The sequence below is a fragment of the Phoenix dactylifera genome, chromosome 10 (genome assembly GCF_051530095.1).
Source record: "Phoenix dactylifera cultivar Ajwa chromosome 10, Ajwa_hap1_PhDact_Kaust_v1.1, whole genome shotgun sequence".
Classification (NCBI taxonomy): Eukaryota; Viridiplantae; Streptophyta; class Magnoliopsida; order Arecales; family Arecaceae; genus Phoenix; species Phoenix dactylifera.
Genome location: NC_143199.1, coordinates 4,239,110 through 4,247,500, shown reverse-complemented (window position 1 = coordinate 4,247,500; position 8,391 = coordinate 4,239,110).

Below are 8,391 nucleotides of genomic sequence, written 5' to 3'. Positions count from 1 at the left end.
CGCGCACGCGCGGCGCGCCCGCCCGCGCGGCGCGACCATCCGCGCTGGGCGACGGGCTCGGGCGGAAGGCCCGCCCAGGCAGGACACACCCCCTTACCTCCCCAGCGGGGCATCCTCCGAAGGCCCACCCCAAGGGCTCCAGCGAATCGAGGAGCATTGCACACGGAAACGGCCCGGACGCGAGTCCCGGTCGCACGGGGTGCGCATCCCGAACGTCCGGGACGCGCTTCCCGGGAGGGCCGATGGAGGGAGCCGAAGTGGCGCACGGCCGCCGGGCACGGACGGCCGAAGGCAGCGCCCGTGCGCCGGGAAGTCGGCAGGCGCGTGCCGGCTCCGTCGGGGACGAAATGTGCCGGGCAAGTCCGCCGCGAGGCAACGATCCTGTGCGGAGTGGAGCGGAAGGCCCGCCGCGGCGGCAGCAGACCCCCCCTCCCTACCACCCCGGCGGGGCATCCGCCCAAAGCCCACCCCAAGCGTTCCAAAGTACCGAGGAGCGTTGCAAACGGGAACGGCCCGGACACGCGACCCGGTCGCACGGGATGCGCGTCCCGGTCGCACGGGTCGCGCGTCCCGGGAGGGCCGACGGACGAAGCCGAAGTGGCGCACGGCCGCCGCGCACGGACGGCCGGCGGCGGCGCCCGTGCGCCGGAAAGTCGTCGGGCGCGCGACGGCTCCGTCGGGAACGAACGGTGCCGGGCACGACCGCCGCAAGGCAACGGACTTGTGCGGAGGGGGGCGGAAGGCCCGCCGCGGCGGCGCCAGCCCCCCCTCCCTACCACCCCGACGGGGCATCCGCCCAAAGCCCACCCCAAGCGTTCCAAAGTACCGAGGAGCGTTGCAAACGGGAACCGCCCGGACACGCGTCCCGGTCGCACGGGATGCGCGTCCCGGTCGCACGGGTCGCGCGTCCCGGGAGGGCCGACGGAGGAAGCCGGCGCACGGCCGCCGCGCGGACGGCCGGCGGGGGCGCCCATGCGCCGGGGCCTCGACGGGCGCGGGCCGGCTCCCTCGGGGACGAACGGTGCCGGGCCCGCCCGCCGCGAGGCGACGGACTTGTGCGGAGTGGAGCGGAAGTCTCGCCGCGGCAGCAGCAGCCCCCCCTCCCTACCACCCCGGCGGGGCATCCGCCCAAGGCCCACCCAAAGCGTTCCAAAGTACCGAGGAGCGTTGCAAACGGGAACGGCCCGGACACGCGTCCCGGTCTCACGGGATGCGCGTCCCGGTCGCACGGGATGCGCGTCCCGGTCGCACGGGTCGCGCATCCCGGGAGGGCCGACGGAGGAAGCCGGCGCACGGCCGCCGCGCGGACGGCCGAAGGCAGCGCCCGTGCGCCGGGAAGTCGGCAGGCGCGTGCCGGCTCCGTCGGGGACGAAATGTGCCGGGCAAGTCCGCCGCGAGGCAACGGTCCTGTGCGGAGTGGAGCGGAAGGCCCGCCGCGGCGGCAGCAGACCCCCCCTCCCTACCACCCCGGCGGGGCATCCGCCCAAAGCCCACCCCAAGCGTTCCAAAGTACCGAGGAGCGTTGCAAACGGGAACGGCCCGGACACGCGACCCGGTCGCACGGGATGCGCGTCCCGGTCGCACGGGTCGCGCGTCCCGAGAGGGCCGACGGACGAAGCCGAAGTGGCGCACGGCCGCCGCGCACGGACGGCCGGCGGCGGCGCCCGTGCGCCGGAAAGTCGTCGGGCGCGCGACGGCTCCGTCGGGGACGAACGGTGCCGGGCACGACCGCCGCGAGGCAACGGACTTGTGCGGAGGGGGGCGGAAGGCCCGCCGCGGCGGCGCCAGCCCCCCCTCCCTACCACCCCGACGGGGCATCCGCCCAAAGCCCACCCCAAGCGTTCCAAAGTACCGAGGAGCGTTGCAAACGGGAACCGCCCGGACACGCGTCCCGGTCGCACGGGATGCGCGTCCCGGTCGCACGGGTCGCGCATCCCGGGAGGGCCGACGGAGGAAGCCGGCGCACGGCCGCCGCGCGGACGGCCGGCGGGGGCGCCCATGCGCCGGGGCCTCGGCGGGCGCGGGCCGGCTCCCTCGGGGACGAACGGTGCCGGGCCCGCCCGCCGCGAGGCGACGGACTTGTGCGGAGTGGAGCGGAAGTCCCGCCGCGGCAGCAGCAGCCCCCCCTCCCTACCACCCCGGCGGGGCATCCGCCCAAGGCCCACCCCAAGCGTTCCAAAGTACCGAGGAGCGTTGCAAACGGGAACGGCCCGGACACGCGTCCCGGTCTCACGGGATGCGCGTCCCGGTCGCACGGGTCGCGCATCCCGGGAGGGCCGACGGAGGAAGCCGGCGCACGGCCGCCGCGCGGACGGCCGGCGGCGGCGCCCATGCGCCGGGGCCTCGGCGGGCGCGTGCCGGCTCCCTCGGGGACGAACGGTGCCGGGCGCGCCCGCCGCGAGGCGACGGACTTGTGCGGAGTGGAGCGGAAGTCCCGCCGCGGCAGCAGCAGCCCCCCCTCCCTACCACCCCGGCGGGGCATCCGCCCAAGGCCCACCCCAAGCGTTCCAAAGTACCGAGGAGCGTTGCAAACGGGAACGGCCCGGACACGCGTCCCGGTCTCACGGGATGCGCGTCCCGGTCGCACGGGTCGCGCATCCCGGGAGGGCCGACGGAGGAAGCCGGCGCACGGCCGCCGCGCGGACGGCCGGCGGCGGCGCCCATGCGCCGGGGCCTCGGCGGGCGCGTGCCGGCTCCCTCGGGGACGAACGGTGCCGGGCGCGCCCGCCGCGAGGCGACGGACTTGTGCGGAGTGGAGCGGAAGTCCCGCCGCGGCAGCAGCCGCCCGCCCTCCCTACCACCCCGGCGGGGCATCCGCCCAAAGCCCACCCCAAGCGTTCCAAAGTACCGAGGAGCGTTGCAAACGGGAACGGCCCGGACACGCGTCCCGGTCGCACGGGATGCGCGTCCCGGTCGCACGGGTCGCGCGTCCCGGGAGGACAGACCGAGCAAGCCGAGGTGCCGCTCACGGCCGCCGCGAGGGACGTACGGCGCCGGCGCCCGCGCCCCGTGGCACGGCCTAGAGCGTGCCCCCCTGCCACCCCATCGGGGCATCGGCGCAAAGCCCACCGCGGGGTAGATAACCGAAGGCAACGAGGGACGGTGGATGCACATATCCGAGCAGTGGCGATAGGGCCGGAGGGAGCACCGACAGGGCCGTGAGATTTTAAAGTACCGAGGGAATTTGCAAACCGGGCCCGCCCCTCCCCCCGTCCATCGCACGCCGATCGGGGGTCCGGCGCCCCGCGGGGGGCTGCCGGCATGCGCTCCCGGTGCAGGCATCGACGAGCCGCACGCGACCTCCACTCGGGTCCGAGCCCCCAAGCGCGGATGCCGAAACGCGCCGGCCGCGGCAGCCCCACCCCTGCCACCCCATCGGGGCATCGGCGCAAGGCCCACCCTGGGGTAGATAACCGAAGGCAACGAGGGACGGTGGATGCACATATCCGAGCAATAGCGATAGGGCCGGAGCGAAGACCGAGGGGGTCGGGGGGTTTTAATGTTCCGAGGGAAGTTGGAAACGGGGCCCGCCCGGACGCCCGTCCCTCGCACGCCGATCGGGGGTCCCGCACCCCGCGGGGGGCTGCCGGCATGCGCCCCTAGTACAAGCATCGACGAGTCGCCCGCGACCTCCACTCGGATCCGGCGGCGCACGCGCGGATGGCGAAACGCGGCGGCCGCGGCTGCAGCCCCCCTACCACCCCGTTGGCGCGTCGGCGCAAAGCCCACCCCGGGGAGGATAACCGAAGGCGACGAGGGACGATGCATGCACATATCCGAGCAAATACCGAGAGGGTCGGGGGGAAGACCGAGAGGCAAGGGGTGTTTAGAGTACCGAGGGAAGTTGCGAAAGGGGCCCGCCCGGACGCTCGCCGCTCGCAGGCGATCCGGCGGGGCGCACGGAGGGCGCCGCCCATCGCCGGAGCTTGCTCGGTCATCTCTGCCGCACGGACACGTAAGCGCCGCCGCGCAAGGTTCGGCCGGCGGGGCGGACGGTTCGCCGCCGCAGGCCTTTCCCGCAGCCGGAACGTGGGCCCGGCGTTGCGCGCCGGCGGGCCGCGCAATCCGCCGGGGCGCACGGCGGGCGCCGCCCGTCGCCGGGGCTTCGCTCGGTCATCTCGGCCGCACGGACACGTGCGCGCAGCCGCGGAAGGTTCGGCCGGCGGGGCGGACGGTTCGCCGACGCAGGCCTCTCCCGCGGCCGGAACGCGGGACCGGCGTTGCGCGCCGGCGGAAGGCGCGATCCGGCAGGGCGCACGGCGGGCGCCGCCCGGGCTTCGCTCGGTCATCTCGGCCGCACGGACACGTGCGCGCCGCCCATCGCCGGGGCTTCGCTCGGTCATCTCGGCCGCGCCGCCACGTGCGCGCCGCCGCGGAAGGCTTGGCCGGCCGGGCGGACGGTTCGCCGCCGCAGGCCTTTCCCGCAGCATGCGCCCCTTCGCCCGAACGACCGCGGGACTCCGGTACGGCCTAGCCGTCGGCCGCCCGGCTGCAAGCCGTCGGGGCCGCTCGATCCCCGTCGCGTGCCGGCCGCCGCTCGGGCCAGCCGGCCGGCTGCCGCACGTAACCTCTGACCTCATCAGCGGTCGATCCGCACCGCGCTGGTCTTCGGTGCGGACCCGTCGGGGCCGTGCCGCGCCGGCCGTCGCATCCGGTTCCGCAGGCGCCGCCCGGTTGCCTCCCGCCCTCGTGCGCTCGCGCCGGCCGGGCGACGCGGTGCCCGCGGGACTCGGGCATGGTTGAGCCGTCGGCCGCCCGGCGGCATGCCGCCGCCGCTCCGCGCCGCGTGCCGGCTGCGCTCCTCCCCGCGCCCGTCCGCGGGCGGGCCCGCCGCCGCTCGCGCCGGCCGGGCGACGCGGTGCCCGCGGGACTCGGGCACGGTTGAGCCGACGGCCGCCCGGCGGCATGCCGCCGCCGCTCCGCGCCGCGTGCCGGCTGCGCTCCTCCCCGCGCCCGTCCGTGGGCGGGCCCGCCGCCGCTCGGCCTAGCCCCCCGGCTGCCGCACGTAACCTGCGACCTCGTCGGCGCTGGATGCGCGTCGTGACAGTTTTCGGTGGGGCGCCGCGGAGGCGCCGGGGGCCCATGCGACGGGCCAGGGGGCGAACGGAGGGCTCGGTCAGCCCTAACAGGGGACCGGCGACAAAGGAGCGGTCGCGCAAAGCTTCGTAAGGGACCCAGACGACGGGCCTACCGATCCGAAGCACCGCGCACGGACGCGCAGCGGGCCCACGACGGGCCGACACGGAAGGCCCGCCGCCAAGGCCGCAAAACCGACAAAGGAACCCACGGGGACGCACCAGAGCGGGCAAAGCTTTCACCGAACGGGACGGGACCGAGCCCCCGCAACAGGCGAGGGCGACGGATCCGACCAAGTAAGGCCGATCCCGCTCCACGCACGCGCGGCCGCAGGAACTTCGTGAGGGACGGGACGACCGGCCGACCGAACCGAAGCGCCGCGCACGGCCGCCGCGAGGGCCGGCCGGAGGCATAGACCGAGCGCCGCGCCAGCGGAAGGAGCGTGCCGGCTCCGTCGGGGACCACCTGCGCACGGTCCGTCCGAGCGAGCCGACGGACCGGCGCGGAAGGCCCGGCGCCGAGCCCGCAAAACCGACAAAGGAACCCACAGGGACGCACCAAAGCGGCCCAAGATTTCACCGAGACGGGACCGAGCCCACGCAACATGCGATGGCGACGGATCGGACCAAGTAAGGCCGATCCAACTCCGCGCGCGCGCGGCCGCGAGCACTTCGTGAGGGACAGGAAGACCGGCCGACCGAACCGAAGCGCCGCGCACGGCCGCCACAAGGGCCGGCTGGAGGCGTAGACCGAGAGCCGCACCAGCGGAAGGAGCGTGCCGGCTCCGTCGTGGGCCAACTCCGCGGGGCCCATCCGAGCGAGCCGACGGGCCGGCGCGGAAGGCCCGGCCGAACCCGCAAAACCGACAAAGGAACCCACAGGGACGCACCAGAGCGGACAAAGATTTCACCGAACAGGACGGGACCGAGCCCACGGAACATGCGAGGGCGAAGGATCGGACCAAGTAAGGCCGATCCAACTCCGCGCGCGCGCGGCCGCGAACACTTCATGAGGGACGGGAAGACCGGCCGACCGATCCGAAGCACCGCGCACGGCCGCCGCAAGGGCCGACCGAAGGAATAGACCGAGCACCGCACCAGCGGAAGGAGCGTGCCGGCTCCGTCGTGGGCCAACTCCGCGGGGCCCATCCGAGCGAGCCGACGGGCCGGCACGGAAGGCCCGGCCGAACCCGCAAAACCGACAAAGGAACCCACAGGGACGCACCAGAGCGGACAAAGATTTCACCGAACGGGACGGGACCGAGCCCACGCAACATGCGAGGGCGAAGGATCGGACCAAGTAAGGCCGATCCAACTCCGCGCGCGCGCGGCCGCGAAAACTTCGTCAGGGACGGGACGACGGGCCGACCGATCCGAAGCGCCGTGCACGGCCGCCGCAACGGCCGGCCGGAGGCGTAGACCGAGCGCCGCGCCAGCAGAAGGAGCGTGCCGGCTCCGTCGTGGGCCCGCTGCGCGTGGCCCATCCGAGCGAGCCGACGGGCCGAATCCCTCGAGGACGAACGGTTCTGGGCACGCCCGCAGCGAGTGCCCACGGCGGGCTTGTGCGGAGTGGAGCGGAAGGCCCGCCGCGGCGGCAGCAGCCCCCCCTCCCTACCACCCCAGCGGGGCATCCGCCCAAAGCCCACCCCAAGCGTTCCAAAGTACCGAGGAGCGTTGCAAACGGGAACCGCCCGGACATGCGTCCCGGTCGCACGGGATGCGCGTCCCGGTCGCACGGGTCGCGCGTCCCGGGAGGGCCGACGGAGGAAGCCGAAGTGCCGTGCGCGGCCGCCGCGACGGCCGGACGGCGGCGGCGCCCGTGCGCCGCGGCAAAGGCGGGAGCGGCCCGGCTCCGTCCGGGGCGCCGCGAGCTTCGGTCGAACCTTTGCCGTGACTCTTCGCAATAGGCCAAGCCCATTCACACTTGGCCAAGCCTAGGCCAAGCCAAGGCCTCCAATGCTTGGCCAAGTGCCTCCAAGGTCGGCCAAGACGGTGCCCAGCGTGCCAAAGCCATGGCATGCCCATGCGCGGCCCAAGCCGCGCCCATGAGCCCCAGCCGCACGCGGCCGCGCGCGCCCGCGCCCAGGCCACGGCCGCGCTGCGCGCCTGGCGCGCGCGCCCGCGCCCAGGCCACGGCCGCGCCCAGGCCCCGGCCGCGCCGCGCCCAGGCCCCGGCCGCGCCCGCCCAGGCCCCGGCCGCGCCGCGCCCAGGCCACGGCCGCGCGCGCCCGCGCCGACGCCCCGGCCGCGCTGCGCGCCTGCCGCGCGCGCCCGCGCCCAGGCCCCGGCCGCGCGCGCCCGCGCCCAGGCCACTGTTGCGGACCTCCCTCATACACCACCATCAAATTCCACCACCAAGGAGAGGTCCGGGCTCGGAAGCTACCGAAGGAGGGTCCTACCAAGACCAAGATCAAGGATCGAGCCAACTACTTGTTTGGAGGGACGGCCAAGCCTTGGCCAAGCCCCTTCACGCTTGGCCAAGCCTCGGCCGAGCATCTTCACACTTGGCCAAACCTTGGCCAAGCACCCCGACATTCGGCCCGCCGCGCGCCCGACGACGCCCGCGCTCGCCCGCATGCATCCGCGGTCGTCCGCGCCCGCCGCGTGCCCGACATCGCCCGCGCGCACCGGGCCCATACCATCAATGCCAAGCCTCGGCCAAGCACGCCCAACCTTGGCCGAGCATGCCGCGCACATGTCCAAGCCTCGGCCGAGCCTTCCTACACTTGGCCAAGCCTTGGCCAACCTCCTTTGCACTTGGCCAAGCCTTGGCCAAACCAAGGCTCCCAATGCTTGGCCAAGCATGTCCAAGGTCGGCCAAGACAAGGCCAAGCATGCCAAAGGCACGGCACACCCATGCGCGACACAAGCCGCGCCCGTGCATGCCCGCCGCACGCGCCCGTGAGCCCCCAGGCCGCGGCCCTGCGCGCCTGCGCGCGCCCAGGCAGCGCCAGCGCGCGCCCAGGCCCTGGCCGCGCGCGCCCAGGCCCTGGCCGCGCGCGCCCAGGCCCTGGCCGCGCGCGCCCAGGCCCTGGCCGCGCGCGTCCAGGCCGCGCGCGCGCAGGCCGCGCCCGTCCGCGCGCTGGGCGCGCCCGCCCGCGCGCTGGCCGCGCCCGCCCGCGCGCTGGCCGCGCCCGCCCGCGCGCTGGCCGCGCCCGCCCGCGCGCTGGCCGCGCCCGCCCGCGCGCTGGCCGCGCCCGCCCGCGCGCTGGCCGCGCCCGCCCGCGCGCTGGCCACGCCCGCCCGCGCGCGTCCGCTACCGGGCGAGGTTCGGCCGCCCGAACCTCGCCGCACGCGCCCGTCCGCGCTCGCCCAG